Below are 15,739 nucleotides of genomic sequence, written 5' to 3'. Positions count from 1 at the left end.
TCACGACGATAAAAAAAATCGACAGATTTTGACGAATCACGTTAATTTTTTGCCAAAAATAACGGTAACGATAATTATTTGAGACCTCTGACGAATCACGATAAGGATATGTTGACGAATCACGGTAAAATGTTAACATATTTGACGCTAACGGTAGCCGAAAATAACCGTTTGACGCCTGATGGTAAAGGGCATTCATACCCTCTAAAATGTCAGTATTGATGGCAGAGGCGGATTTAGGGGGGGGGGGGGCAGGCCCCCCCCCCCCTTTTGTGGGAAAAATTTGGTTGATTATATAGGGAATCACTGAAGCATGACTGGAGCGGGCACCCTCTTAGGCAGTCAGTGGGCCCCCTCTTATGAAAATTTCTGGATCCGCCACTGGATGGGTCAGTGTGAAAACTGTCCAAATATGAGAAGATAACGGGTGGCAGGTTGATCAAACTTAATTAAATGAAGAGAAAAATGAATAAATTGAGGCTTGATTTATATGGATCCAGTCGCCTCCAGAAGCAACGAAGCAGCACATCCACTTTGGACGGGCAAATATCATCTATCTGATATGGGACCAGCTGAAGTCCCACTGCCCTAGCTGGTGTCGCAAAACAGTCGTTGGAGGTTAGAGTAATCTCTGACTACAAAACTCAATTCCAATGACAAAAATGCTCTAATCTTAAATTGAAAGCATTGGGAAAGTAAACTGTAAATTATGATTTTGACAATGACCAAAATTTGTTTTAGTTCAATGTACATGTAATAATATGCGGGATAATACATGAACTTAATACTGCTTCAAGGTTATACAGGTTTGTCAATGTAAAAATAAAATAATTTGTTTGCTAACTTAGGGAGCTACCATTTGATTTTTAGGGGGGTGGGGGTGGGGGGGGGGGGGGGGAGTCTAGGATGAAATTTGAAAAAAAGGCAGGGTGAGACAATATGAAAAAAAAGGCAGAATGACAATTTATGTAAAAACAAGTCGGGATAAACTAATAGAAAAAAAGGCAGGACAAAAAAGAGTGAAAAATAAAAAAGCAGGACAGATTACATCTCGAACTAAAAAAAAAATGCAGGACCAAATTTTTCATCCTAGCCCCCCCCCCCCCTTTCCCCCATAAAAATGGAAAGGAAGCTCCCTTATAGTGTTTCCTTCAGAGGGTGTTGGCCTGGAATGGTACCCTGCAGTTTTCATACGCTTGTTCATGAGAAATATAATGGTATGCCTTTGTCCGTCTGTCTGCTCTGATCTGTCTGTTTCTAGCATGTTGTTCACTAACTCAGTAATATTTTCACCAATTTGCACGAAACTCTGGTGAATTGATTATATCTACTGACGTGAGCTCCCTTTTAGATTTTTAGGAATTTTATAATATACATTTTCAAAATGTGAGGTTTTATTCATTAAAAATTGGGGATTTTCATGTTAACGCCCATTAACTCTAAAAATGCTCTGTTCACTAACTCTTCAACGCTTTCACCAATTTGCATGAAACTGTTGTGAATAGATTATTTTATAAATTTTAGGTTTCCCGTTTCTGAGTTATATGGGATTTTATTCATGTATTGATGTGAGCTCCCTTTAGATTGTTTTGGAATTTTAGAATTTACATTATCCAGTTACAATGTAAGGGGTTTTATTCATTCCAAAAGAGGGATTTCCATGTTTTCGGACATTAACTCGAAAATGCTTTAAGCAGTTGTCATTTGTCATGAAACTTTGGTTAATTGTTTATATATATCTATTGATGCAAGCTCCCTTTCAATTTAATAAATTGTGTAATTTTATTCATAAAAAAGGATGGCTTTCCCAGTTTACAGATCAAATTCAAAAGTTTGTTTTGGTGTGGTATGACACCCTGTCATTTTTATACGCCCGTTTACGGGACATACTATGGTATACCGTTGTCCGTCGTCAACATGTCGTACATTAACTCAAAACCGCCTTAACTAATTTGCATAAAACTTTGGTGAATTGTTTATATCTATTGACATGATCTCCCTTTCGTTTTTTATAAATTTTAGATTTTACGTTTCTGAGTTATGGGGTTTTATTCATTAAAAAAAGGGGGATTTTCCAGTTTTCGGACAATAAAAGCTTTCATCAACTTGCAAGAAATTGTGGTGAATTGTTTATATCTATTGACATGAGTTCCCTTTCGATTTTTATATATTTTAGATTTTACATTTCTGAGTTACAGGGTTTTATTCATGAAAAAAGGGGGGCTTTTCCAGTTTCGGACAAAAATCAAAAATGCTTTCAGCAGTTTGTATGAAACTTTGGTGAATTGTTTATATCTATATTGATGTAAGCTCCGTTTAGAATTTTATAAATTTTACATTTTACATTTCTGAGTGATGGAGTTTTATTCATTAAACAATGGGTGATTTTCCAGTTTTCAGACAATAGCTCAAAAATGCTGTCAGCAATTCTCATGAAAATTAAGTGAATTGTTTATATCTATTGATGCAATCTCCCTTTACATTTTCATAAATTTCTAATATGACTGGGAATTAATTGAACTTTATTTGTTTATAGTCTGACGACAGATTTACTAAGTATTGCGCAACAGCACAGTGTATTGCACAACAGCAAGAAATCTTTAATTTCATCACGTTCTAATGAAGTAACAAGCTTATTTTGCCGAAAGTTAGAATGATTTGATCTACGCTTGAGTAACAAGTTCCAGAAGTGATAAAAAAGTTGTCTTTCTGAAAATAACATGCAACCATCTTTAAAATCAATGCTTTAACCTCCTAAAGAAAATAAATCGTTTATGTCTTTGAATTTCTTTACTTTCAAATGAAAAATTGCTGTTTCATCGACTTGGTAAATGTTGAATATTGCCGATGACGAAAGCAACTGAATTTGAGTATCGTAAACAACAGGGCAACTAGATTTTGCTTTTGAAGGTCGGTCAAAGCGAAGTGGCGACCGGGAAAGCGACTTTGTCGCCCCAGTAGCATGGTAACGTGAGCCCTGCACAATGCTTATTACTTTAAAACACAGTCCTGTAATATTTTTTTATTCTACTTTGAATATTGCCTGCTTATTTCAGCAACTATTCTTACAAAACAATCCTCTATTTATCCTAGGTGTTGCACTCAGTATTGTTGATTATATTTATATGTATATGTAGTATATCAACCCCTTTTTGAAGGTAAGTAACAGTTAACAAACTTTATCACTTATCAGTAGTTTAGAATGGTTTAAAAAAAGATCTAATAGATGTTACATGCATTATGCCTTCCTCTCAAAAAGTTTGCATTGTGTTTTAAAGTGGTTATTTAGCAATGTAATTTTTTCCCTCAGTATTAACATTAATTTGGAAGTAAGTTAAAGGATTTCAGTTAACCAAAATTATTTCACGCCTAATTTATATAAACAAATCCCACGTCGATATATAACATGTACAACAATCAAACATCAACCCACGCCAAACTGGATGTAATTGAAAGACATCTAGAGGTCAATATACAGTCTCGAACAAAAGAAAAAGTAAGGAAAAATATAGCGAATTTTTGAGAAGAATTATTATTACATGTATATTTGCAATATTTAAAATGCATAGTTTAAAATCTTTTGAGTTTTAGGTTCCACCTACCATTTTAGAAAACTGGGATTTCATTGCAGCTAGTCTATTAGATAACATTTTATAGTTTTGAATGTTTCTTCATCAGTTAACTAAAATTAGGTGGAGGTATGTTCTTATTTCTGACAGAGGGGTACTCAACCTATATCAATTTGTGCATGAAGCGATTGATAGTTGCTAGATACTGAATAATTTTACCACAAATTTGTGAAAGTTTTAACCGGTGTATATACTTAAAATATGTTAATAAAGTTCATGTCTTTTTCAGGACTTCTGATCCAACCATGTAGTATGGCATGTTTGTGAGATGGTTTTGGCCAGTAGGATGTTCATGAAGGACCTATAGTACAAAGTATATCACTGGATTGAGCTCATTGTCTAAGTGTATTATTAAAGTGCTTTGCTTTGAGCTCAGTTCATTGTTATGCAATTCATTCTTTGTGAAATAAAGATTTGACAGACAACTCTCATGTACAAGGAATTGTCAAATTAGTAGTATCCATTCTATGTACAATGTAAGTAATAGGGAGATAAAAGCATTTTATTTATATTTGAACCAAACAATGCTACTGGCGCTACTAGCAATATGATGCTAGGTTCTTTTGTTACACTTTATTTTTTTACATCTGTACTGCCTACTGGCGACTGAGTCTTGAGTGTAAATGTTCATTCAGTATGTTAAGAAAAAGACCAAAATGTATAAGGCCATTGAAAAATGAATGTTGGTTTCCCCTAACATGTGAAAATAATTAAGGCCCGGCAGGCAGAAACAACTTTTTATTTTATTTTATTTTTTTGTGAAAAATCAGTTTCGTCTAAAGAGAATGTTGTTGTTTACCTGTAATTAATGTTTGTTTCACATTCTATATTGTGGTATAATCTATGTGAAACTGAAGGAATGAGAATTGAGCAATGTTGAAACACTTGAGATTATCAGACAATTTAAAAAGCACCATTGATAATAGTCATTAGAAACACAAGAAACTCTTTATTTTTCATCTGCTAAAAAAGAGAGAAAAAAAAATTGACCTGGAGGGTAAAAAGAGACCCGGCAGGGTTAGGGGAAACCAACTATCTTTTTTGCATGGCCTAAGGCCTATCTGGCCTAATTGATTTCTAAAATATATTTCATTGTACATGTTCAACATTTATCATTCATTTGTTTATTTCTTAATTTGTGTGAATTAACAGTAAATGTTAATTACTACACTTTCATACCATAACAAAACCGCCTTACTGTATTTGTATCACTTATATTTGTATCCATATAACAAAAAAAAATGAAAAGAGAATACTTTTGCAATAGCTTTTTCATATTGAATACTAAAACTTTTTAGATATTTAGACATATTAAGTAGATGTTCATAATATCCACTTGACATTTTATCATATGACTTCTGTAGTTAGTTATGAGTCTTTGAAGCATGCTCACAAAGGTTCTTTTGTTGATATCATTTTCATACTGGTCAAAACTTTTTTTTTGCTTTGACCAGCTTTGGAGGAGATATTTTCAAAGAATTAATAAAAAATAACACAGAAATTCACTTTCTATCTCATCTAGCCCAAATCATCATGTCAGGCATTGTCATTACTAAAAAACATTAAATGTCTTCTAAACTGAGAAACAATTTCCACATTTAACTGAAATCTTTTACTTATAATACTGACAATCCCCCACAAAGTAATATAAATAGAACCATACAAATAGTAAGCAAATACATGTTCTCAGATACCATCTCCCATATAAAAAAATCACATTAAGAAAAAAATGAACCTATTATGTGTTCCTCTCCTAGCTACAAAATGTATCCAAAATCAAAGATGTGGAACATATATATTCTATCATAATCATTTGGTAATTAATGCAATTAGTATCTCTTCCATGCCGTGTTGAACATAAAAAACTAAATATTACATAAACAACACCCCTAGTGCTCATGTTGGTTGTCATTGTGCAACACAGTTAATACATAGAAAACAAAACATAGAACTCCTTTTGTCATATAAAACACTGTCAAACATCCAATCATACTATCCACACTGATCTGTGTCCACACTTGTAGCAGTATATAAAATGTTTTTTTTTCAAATAGAAGGAATCAAATCACTTAGAATTGACATGTGTCAATAGACTGTTGTTCACTATTGACATGCGTCAAAAGACTATTCTTATTTTACCAACTTTTCAGTCCGGAGATTATATTTTTTCGACAGGTAATATCCTTCTGTCGTATGACATCCTGGTACTCGGTCAAGTAACAAAAATTTAAAGAATAAAGAAGTAAAATCAGGCTTACAATCGGTACAATTTTTTTTTTGGGGTGGAGGGGGGGGGCGTAATTTTTTTTATGTTTTCTATACATCACAAAATCATCAAAAAACAGTTTTCCCAAACTTGCACCTAATATATGTTTGAATTTATTTCTTTTGGTTGCTCTAACTTGACCGAGTACCAGGATGTCCTACCATAGAGTAGGTAACCTGTGGAAAAATTATAGAATCCGGAGTCAAAAGTCGGTAATATTGAATTAGTCAATTGTCAACACGTCTATCTCTACTATATTTCATTTGTATTCATATCTGATTTGTTATTCCTCTTTTATTACAGACCATAGACTTATGCACCAACTGGAACTAAGACTAGAAAAAAACGTCATATTGCATTCAAAACTCAACAAAATAAGCTGCATGATATCAGTGATTCTTATTATTTTATGCCATGTGAAATTCAAAAACTTAAGTTTCTTTTAGAAAACATTAGAGCTAATTTCCTAATGCTTGTAGATTAAGACTTTGTTTGGCTTGCTTGCTTTGTTTATATAAACGTTTGCTCAAGCATTGTAATTAAGATTGACATCTGCAAACAATATAGATTGGACGGAGTTAAACCTGTACTCATATTGTCTTGTAATGTTTACATGTACAATTGGTTGTTCCTTACCTCCAGGATAGCATCCAATCAAATTTAAGTATAATGTATACAGGTTCAACTCCGCCTATTTATATTGTTTGCAGATGTCAGTCTTAATTACAATGCTTGAGCAAACGTTAATTATCTAATTAAGTATTTACTAAATTGTTGAAGTATTGAAGCTAGAATGCATAGTGTTATCTCATTTGGTGTGTACGAAATTGTTGTAGTATTTTCGGATTGCAGTGTTACACATGTCAATCAAGTTCCTCTTTTGATCGAATTATTATAATTTGACAGCATGCATCACAAACGCTTTCTGAAAATCCGAAAATTCGTCTTCCTCTGCATTTCTTGGCGGGGGAATATATTCTTTCCAAGATTTTATCTCAAATCCATTTGTTGCATAAGCCGCTTTTAAATCAGACTCAGTTATTTTCAAACAAGAAAACCTGAAATTACCAACTCTGTAAAATGTCTGGTCTAATACTCCGACTAAAACGAGATGGCAGCCTGGGGTCATAAGACGACCAACATTCTGAACTATTTTATTGTAGTCTGGAACCTCTAGGCATGCTGCTTCAAAACAAAGACTTGAGACAATTATATCAGGGCAATCTTCCCCAAGCTGTATTGGAGGCCATTTGTTCACATCAACCGGAAGTATTTCTTTGATTTTCTGGCGAATCTCTTCAAATCGTTCAGGGACTGTCTGGCTGAAATACAACAAACATTTTAAGAGCGAATTCTTATATTTGAAATATGAAAAACAAAATATAGCTTTAATCGAACAAGATTTTACAAACAAATCCATTTGAAGTTCCGTGTATATTTTTTTTGGTCAAAAACGGGTTCCATAGTTAAGGAGCTGCCATTTGATTTTTATGGGGGAATAGGATGAAAATTTTGTCCTGCATTTTTTGTTGTTGTAATCTCTGTCCTGCCTTTTTATTTTTCACTCTATTCGGTCCTGCCTTTTTTTTTTTTTTTTTTTATTATCCTGCCTTTTTTTTTTGCAAAGTGTCTCATCCTGCCTTTTTTCACTCAAAACTCCTGTCCTGCCTATTGTTTTCAAATTTCATCCTAGCCCTCCACCCCCACCCCCATAAAAATCAAATGGTAGCTCCCTTACATGTACACTAATTAAAAATTGAATGCTTCCTTTTGTAATTTTATTGGGATATAAAAACATTGACCGAAGCACATTTTGTTACGCGTTTCATACTTATATATAATAAAGATATGCGCATAATCAACAGTATGACACCCCTATAAAATTACAAAAAGAAGAATTCAATTCTTATAATTACAATCATATGTTACAACTAAGAAATTACGAGTTGTATCAAGATTTTCGTTTGTTTTCCTGTGCATCGGAGTGACGTTGTCATGGGAGGTCTGAATGTTGTTTATTAGTTAGAAAAACAATTTGATTTTGGAAAGCCCCGCAATTGATTTCAGTACGGATTTTTATGAAACAGACACGCTCAATTTCCCGTTTCAGAATCTAAAGGACAATGGGTAATTTAATTGTTCTAACCCCAAAATGAAAATAACGTCACTTCATTGGTTGAATGTTCATTATTTAGTACGTTTTTAACCAATCACAACGTTTTGGCGTATGCTTTTACACAGGATGCAGTATATTCTGAAACGATGACTAAACTATTAACTCAAACTTACTGAATCTTTCCTCCTTCAAGGCCTAGTACAAATTGACATAATGCACTTCCGGTCTGTAATTTGTTATCTTTCCAATGCTCCAATGCGTCTCTATTAACTTGTGAAAAATCCGATAGTATTATCTTGTGTACGTATGGACATGCACTAATGACGGTGTGAATTGTTGGACCAGTACCTATATCTAATTAAGTGTTTCCGTGGACATTGCCTGGAAAGAGAACGTTTTATGAAATATTACATTTATAATGTAAAAAGTGAAATAGCAAACATACCGACTCCAAGGAAAATTCAAAATGGCAAAATCAAAAGCTCAAACACATCAAACGAATGGAAAACAACTGTCATATTCCTGACTTGGTACAGGTATTTCCTTATGTAGAAAATGGTGGATTAAACCTGGTTTCATAGCTAGCTAAACCTCTCAGAAAATTCAGATGAAATGTCAATGTTATGCTTCCCAAGCGCTTTTAGGGATATACCTTCATCAGGAACGCTCAAACACCGATAAAGTTCTATAAAGTCGGAGTAGCAGCTGCAAGCTCTTGAATATCGCATGGGTTGAGAAACGTATACTCCATACGCGGGTGAAGTTGGTATATTGCTACTAAGGTGAGGAAAATTTATAATTTTAAAATTGAAATCGTCTCGTTTGTACTGAGATGACCGCTGTAGTCAAATTCGAGGTAAATGTCTAAAAATGAGGCGGAGGAAGCTGTATATGTGCAGGTTTCTTTTATCTCTAGTTTAAGAGGATATATCAATGGGACCCAATCAGAAAAGTTTGGATTTTTAATGGAAAGAGAATAATAAATATACCTGTATGTGAAATTAAATGATCTTGCTTCTTTGATCTTCTTGTTTTTTTACAAGTGTCTGAAGGAACTCCGACTCATAGGATAATAAGAAAAGATCGTTCAGATGAGTTACACATATTGTTCCCATAGGAATGCCGAGCACCTGCTGGAACATTTTACCTCCTAATTCCTCAAATATGTTGTCAATTAGAAACTCCAGCATACTGGTCATTTTCAACAAAATATGTCAAATTATATTCCAACACAATAAATATGTAGCGTATGGTATCATATTTATGGAGAAAGGCATTTTGATTATTTCTTTAAGACGGGTTTTCAATTTTTCATGTGGTTTTGTGGTGTAAAGGGTGGGAAAATCGAAGGTTTTGATAGAATTTATTTCAGAGAATGACCGATATTTTATTTTTAAATTTTCCAGAAGTTTTTACGAATCCACATATGGTTGATGCCACTACGCGAGTAAACAGTTTCACAGTATAACTGTAATCCCCCTTTCACTGCGAACAAAGTTTTGGTTAATCTAACGGACAATTCCTTGGTAGAACCTTTGTGGAGTTTAGGTATCCAATACAAACAAGGTAAGTCCTCAGATTTGTTGCTCATTGAAATATCAATGAGGCCATGAAGGACTTATTATTTGCCAAGATCTCATTCTTATCAAAAGTTACGTTTTCGTACGTGGGATTACCCGAGTGTTCATTTATTCCTAATTCTTTGATAAGACACTTGTAGAAATAGGATTTACAGACAAAAACTTTGTTTGAAGCTTTGTTCACATGAACAATAACTGTTGTCGTGAAGAGACTTCAGACATTTTACAGCTTCTTTGTCTTTGGATACAAAAGGGGCATAAACAATTGCAAAATTCAGTTGAAGTTAACTTTACCTGATGGAGTTGGAAGAAGTTTATTTAAAAATTCTTAAATTTTCAACGGAGAATTTAAAAAAAATTGTAAAATCATGTCTGTACCTAAGCTCAGACTACTGAACTGATGATACCCTCTGGGACAAATACTCCTACAGCAGTGTTATCGACCCAGTGCTAGAAGCAGATGGAAATTTCAAAACATAGGTTATCTACTTATTTTTTCCGGACAAGTCTCGGTGTTAGAGGTTGTGGTCGTCTGTTGTGCTGTCTAGAGAAGTCGCGGTGTTAGAGGTTGTTGTATTCTGTTGTGCTGTCCAGAGAAGTCGCGGTATTGGGGGTTGTTGTCTTGTCCGGAGAAGTCGGGGTGTTAGAGGTTGTTGTGGTCTGTTGTGCTGGCTGGAGAAGTCGCGGTGTTAGAGGTTGTTTTGGTCTGTTGTGCTGTCCGGAAAAGTCGCGGTGTTAGAGGTTGTTTTGGTCTGTTGTGCTGTCCAAAGAAGTCGCGGTGTTAGAGGTGGTTGTTGTCTGTTGTGTTGTCCGGAGAAGTCGTTGTGTTAGAGGTTGTTGTGGTCTGTTGTGCTGTCCGGAGAAGTCGTGGTGTTAGAGGTAGTTGTACGTGGTCTGTTGTGCTATCCGGAGAAGTCGTTGTGTTGGAGGTAGTTGTGTTCTGTTGTGCTGTCCGGAGAAGTCGTAGTATTAGAGGTAGTTGTTGTCTGTTGTGATGTCCGGAGAAGTCGTGGTGTTGGAGGTAGTTGTACGTGGTCTGTTGTGCTGTCCGGAGAAGTCGTGGTGTAGAGGTAGTTGAACGTGGTCTGTTGTGCTGTCCGGACAAGTCGCGGTGTCAGAGGTAGTTGTGGTCGGTTGTGCTGTCCGGATAAGTCGTGATGTTAGAGGTTGTTGTGCTTTCCGATGAAGTCGCGGTGTTAGAGGTTGTTTTGGTCTGTTGTGCTGTCCAGAGAAGTCGTGGTGTTAGAGGTAGTTGTACTTGGTCTGTTGTGCTGTCTGGAGAAGTCGTGGTTTTAAAGGTAGTTGTTCGTGGTCTGTTGTGCTGTCCGCAGAAGTCGCGGTGTTACAGGTTGTTGTGTTCTGTTGTGCTGTCCGTAGAAGTCGCGGTGTTGGGGGTTGTTGTGTTGTCCGGAGAAGTCGTGGTGTTAGACGTAGTTGTACGTGGTCTGTTGTGCTGTCCAGAGAAGTCGCGGTGTTAGAGGTAGTTGTACGTGGTCTGTTGTGCTGTCCGGAGAAGTTGCGGTGTTACAGGTTGTTGTGTTCTGTTGTGCTGTCCGGGGAAGTCGCGGTGTTGCAGGTTTTTGTGTTCTGTTGTGCTGTCCGGAGAAGTCGTGGTGTTAGAGGTAGGTGTACGTGGTCTGTTGTGCTGTCCGGAGAAGTCGCGGTGTTAGAGGTTGTTGTGTTTTGTTGTGCTGTCCGGAGAAGTCGCGGTGTTGGGGGTTGTTGTGTTGTCTGGAGAAGTCGTGGCGTTAGAGGTAGTTGTTCGTGTTCTGTTGTGCTGTCCGGAGAAGTCGCGGTGTTAGAGATTGTTGTGTTCTGTTGTGATGTCCAAAGAAGTCGCGGTGTTGGGGGTTGTTGTGTTTTCCGGAGAAGTAGCGGTGTTAGAGGTTGTTGCGGTCTGTTGTGCTGTCCGGAGAAGTCGCGGTGTTAGAGGTTGTTGTGGTCTGTTGTGCTGTCCAGAGAAGTCGCGGTGTTGGGGGTTGTTGTTTTGTGCGGAGATGTAGCGGTGTTAGAGGTTGTTGTGGTCTGTTGTGCTGTCCGAAGAAGTCGCGGTGATAGACGTTGTGGTCTGTTGTGCTGTCCACTATTTTTTGTGATTCCTGTTATTCTTTTTATGAGGGTCTGAATGGGGATTTACAGAATAGAGAATAATGGGCGAAAAAAATAAAGAATAGAGAAAAATAGGCTAACAAATTATAAGGAATAGAGAATAATGGAATGCTAAAACATAACGAAAAGAGAATAACGGGCAAAAAATATAAAAAATAGATGAAAAATTATCTGAAAAATTAAAGAATAAAGAAATGAAGGACCACCCATCCAAACCCTCATACATTATCTCTACTGATAAAACGTCCGTTTTGTTGACATTATAATTCAAATTAAACAGTTACTATTCTGAAATCTAATTTATAGAGAAAGGAAGTAAAATGTGATCAATGAAGCGAACAATGTGTGTCAGAGTGACCTGCTATTATCTTCGAGATACACAAAGTTAGATGATGGTAAGCCATGTAGTACTTGAGACCTTGACCCGGATGCAAAACTTCAACGACGTCAAAGAAGCGTAAAATATTGGTCACAACAAGGCCTTCAATTCAGTGGTTGTTGTTTGTTGCTGTATATCATATTTGTTTTTCGTTCATTGTTTTGTACATAAATTAGGCCGTTAGTTTTCTCGTTTGAATTGTTTTACATTAGTCATTTCGGGGCCTCTTAAAGCTGACTATGCTGTATGGGTTTGCTCATTGTTGAAGGCCGTACGGTGACCTACAGCTGTTAACTTCGTTGGTCTCTGGTGGAGAGTTATCTCATTGGCAATCATACCACACCTTCTTATTTTTATATTACCCTTATACCACGTTCAATGATTAAAGATCACTTAGTTGATGATATCTGAATTCAGACTATAACGTCATCTGAATCAATGAAGCATAACAAATAGGTCGGAATGCCCACTTGTGAGAATCTGCTATATTCCCTGTGATGAATCCTCATTCGCCACAACTCGGCCGATTCCGATGGAGAGAAGCAGAGTCACCCGAGGTTAGCAGATTGGATGAATCTTTTTATATGGTTGTAAGTCACGAAGTATCTTGGAATTGCGACGGGATTACTTCCATTGAGTAATAGATACTTAGCCATATGTAAGCGGTTGAGCTAGAGAAGTACTTCGGTTATAGCGCTGACTTGTAATACAGAGGTCCCGGGTTCAAGTCCATGGGGAGACAATGTGATATAATTTCTAATAAGAAGCTTGCTCTCCGGTTACAGATAAAGTCGAAATTAAAACATACTTGAAGTCAATGAAACGAACAATTTAGATCATAGATCTCTGCTTTTGATAGAAAATATGTGAACAAGTAAAAAAAAACTAAATAATATTGCATCAATTTTTTTTTACAGTTACAGTTATAAAAGAATTCAAACATTGTAATATTAATGAGGTTGAAGATGAAACCCATTTTTTCTTAACATGTAAAATCAAGGAATTGTATAAATACACAATTCCTTGGTAAAATTAATAAATCTTTTCGAAATCAGCTTGAAAAAGACATAAATATTTGTCCAGAATTCTTGAAATTGTCCGAAACAGATAGCTAGCAATTACTTCTATCTTCATTTGATATTATTCAGCTTACTGTTCCGTTCATTAATAAACTGCTTCGCTGAGCGCAGCTAGATACGCCCGCAGAGGTCCAACCCTGAACAGTTGGGGCAAAAATGGACACAATATTCAAGCTTGATTCAGGTCTGAATTTGGATTGTAATTAAATATTTGACATATTATAGGTTTCTGAATAAATGTAGTCAAAGAACTTGAAATTGGTTATATGAATTGAATTTATATTCAATTACAGATTTCTTGCTGTTGTGCAATACTTAGTAAATCTGTTGCCAGACTTTAAACAAATAAAGTTCAATTAATTCTCAATGTCATATTAGAAATTTATGAAAATAGAAAGGGAGCTTACATCAATAGATATAAACAATTCACCAAAGTTTCATGAGAATTGGTGACAGCTTTTTTGAGTTATTGTCCGAAAACTGGAAAATCACGCCTTTTTCAATGAATAAAACCCCATATCTCAGAAATATAAAATGTAAAATTTATAAAATTCTAAAGGGAGCTTTCATCAATACATACAAACAATTCACCAAAGTTTCATAAGAATTGCTGAAAGCATTTTTGAGTTTTTGTCCGAAAACTTGAAAATCACCCCTTTTTTATGAATAAAACCCTGTAACTCGGAAACGTAAAATCTAAAATTTATAAAAATCGAAAGGGAGCTCATGTCAATAGATATAAACAATTCACCACAATTTCTTGCAAGTTGGTGAAAGCATTTTTGACTTATTGTCCGAAAACTGGAAAATCATCCTTGTTTTAATGAATAAAACCCCATAACTCGAAAACGTAAAATCTAAATTTTATAAAAAAACAACAGGGAGCTCAGGTCAATAGATATAAACAATTCACCAAAGTTTTATGCAAATTGGTTAAAGCATTTTTGAGTTAATGTCCGACATGTTGACAGACGGACGGACAGACGGACAACGGTATACCATAATACGTCCCGTAAACGGGCGTATAAAAGGTCATTTGAACTGAGGAGAGTGGACACAACACCTGCATCAATATTCTTACTTTTTTTACTACTGCTATATATGATGTTCAATATCTTATAATTTTCGCATTGTGTATATATTTGTATTGTAATGTTTACATATGCCTTCAACCCCTCGGAGTATAAATGTGCATTTCATTAATAAAGTTATATTTATCTTTTACATATCTGACCCTCCCCTTTTTATCCGTTGGAAATCGTGGAGTAGTTGCTTAACTGATACAACATTATATAAGACTAAGAATTCTATAAATAGAGTTTGTATTACCTTGAGAGATATATATAACTTATCACAAAGAGTGAGTGATACACGTTATACACAAATATAAGTCACTTAAGAAGATCAATGGCGAGTGTGATACGTTGCTTTAACGTAAAGAAATGTCATTTACCACACCCGTAGCCAGGGGTTCGGACTAGGGCGAACCCCCCCCCCCCCCAAAAAAAAAGAGGGAGGGGTTCAATGAAAAAAATTTAAATCTTACAAAAATACTGTTTAAGGAAGTTGAGGTTCAGATTGAAGATTGACTATTCAAGTCAGAGCGTCATGACCCCAAATATGCCTCAGCCCTTTTCAGAGACATCCCTTACTATTGCATTATCTAGTTAGCAACACACAAATCCAAAAGAAATTTTGATGTCTTGTGTACATTATAAAAAATATAGTACACAATACAGGATCATACAGATTTAAACTTACCTGCATTAAAAATATCATGCAGTGCCATTAATATAAAGGTCAAGAAGTCTCCTTCTTCATGACACCCAGCAACTGCAGAATAATATGTGTCAATATACCAATTAACGTCGAAATCATTAGAATAATCGGTACTTGTCAAAGTCGCCATTTCGTGAAGGAAGGTTCACGCAAAAACGTTAATTAGATTGGCTGAGATTGTCTCCCTTTGAGCAGTTTGTTTTTTGTTTGTCACAAGAAATGACGTAGCAAATATAAGTAACGAACAGTTTATTTACTCTTTATAACTGTTTTCCCTTTTATCAATGCCGAGTGTTATTGAAATACCACAAAATTAAGCTTAAACGTTAAGAAAAAGCAATTACCACTACCGAAGCTAGGGATTCGGCCTTAAAAATATGTTCAAGAAAGTCGAGGTCCATATTAAAGATCTATTAAAGTCAGAGCGTGATGATCCCAAATACCCCACCCCAGTTTTATGCGGTTACGTGTATGAGGGTCGGGATGCGGTTTTACAGAATAGAGAATAATGGTTGGAAAGTGCAGAATAAATAGGGGGTTGAGGGGGGATAAAGAATAGAAAAATATGTTTTAAAGAATTAAAGAAAAAAGAAATGAAATCCCGTTCGATTCCCAATTTGATTTAATTTAACCACAAACTGTTTCTCCTATTCGACTAGAAGGAGACACTCGTTTCTATCGTGCTTTTTTTTTTTGTGTTGACAGAGAATTACTGTTTTCTTTCGCCGTGTCCAAAATAAATATTCCAGAAATGTATCTATATGCCACCGGTCTGTCTCAGCTTGAACTGTCTATGGCTATA

The 15,739-nt window shown here is 35.6% G+C and overlaps 1 long non-coding RNA gene across 1 annotated transcript; it reads right to left on the bottom strand.

The window, feature by feature from the left end:
• Positions 1–5,411: 5,411 nt before the first annotated feature.
• On the bottom strand, positions 5,412–15,114 carry LOC127718409 (uncharacterized). The gene is made up of 3 exons (XR_007989813.1): positions 14,920–15,114; positions 8,185–8,392; positions 5,412–7,217 (listed from the first exon to the last, which is right to left on the bottom strand). It is a non-coding gene; the product is annotated as an uncharacterized LOC127718409 (long non-coding RNA).
• Between the last annotated feature and the right edge of the window lie 625 nt (positions 15,115–15,739).

This window comes from Mytilus californianus, unplaced genomic scaffold, assembly GCF_021869535.1.
Source record: "Mytilus californianus isolate M0D057914Y unplaced genomic scaffold, xbMytCali1.0.p SCAF_10, whole genome shotgun sequence".
In the NCBI taxonomy this organism is placed as follows: Eukaryota; Metazoa; Mollusca; class Bivalvia; order Mytilida; family Mytilidae; genus Mytilus; species Mytilus californianus.
The sequence above is the reverse complement of the archived record's forward strand: the minus strand, read 5'-3'. Positions and strand labels throughout refer to the sequence as shown.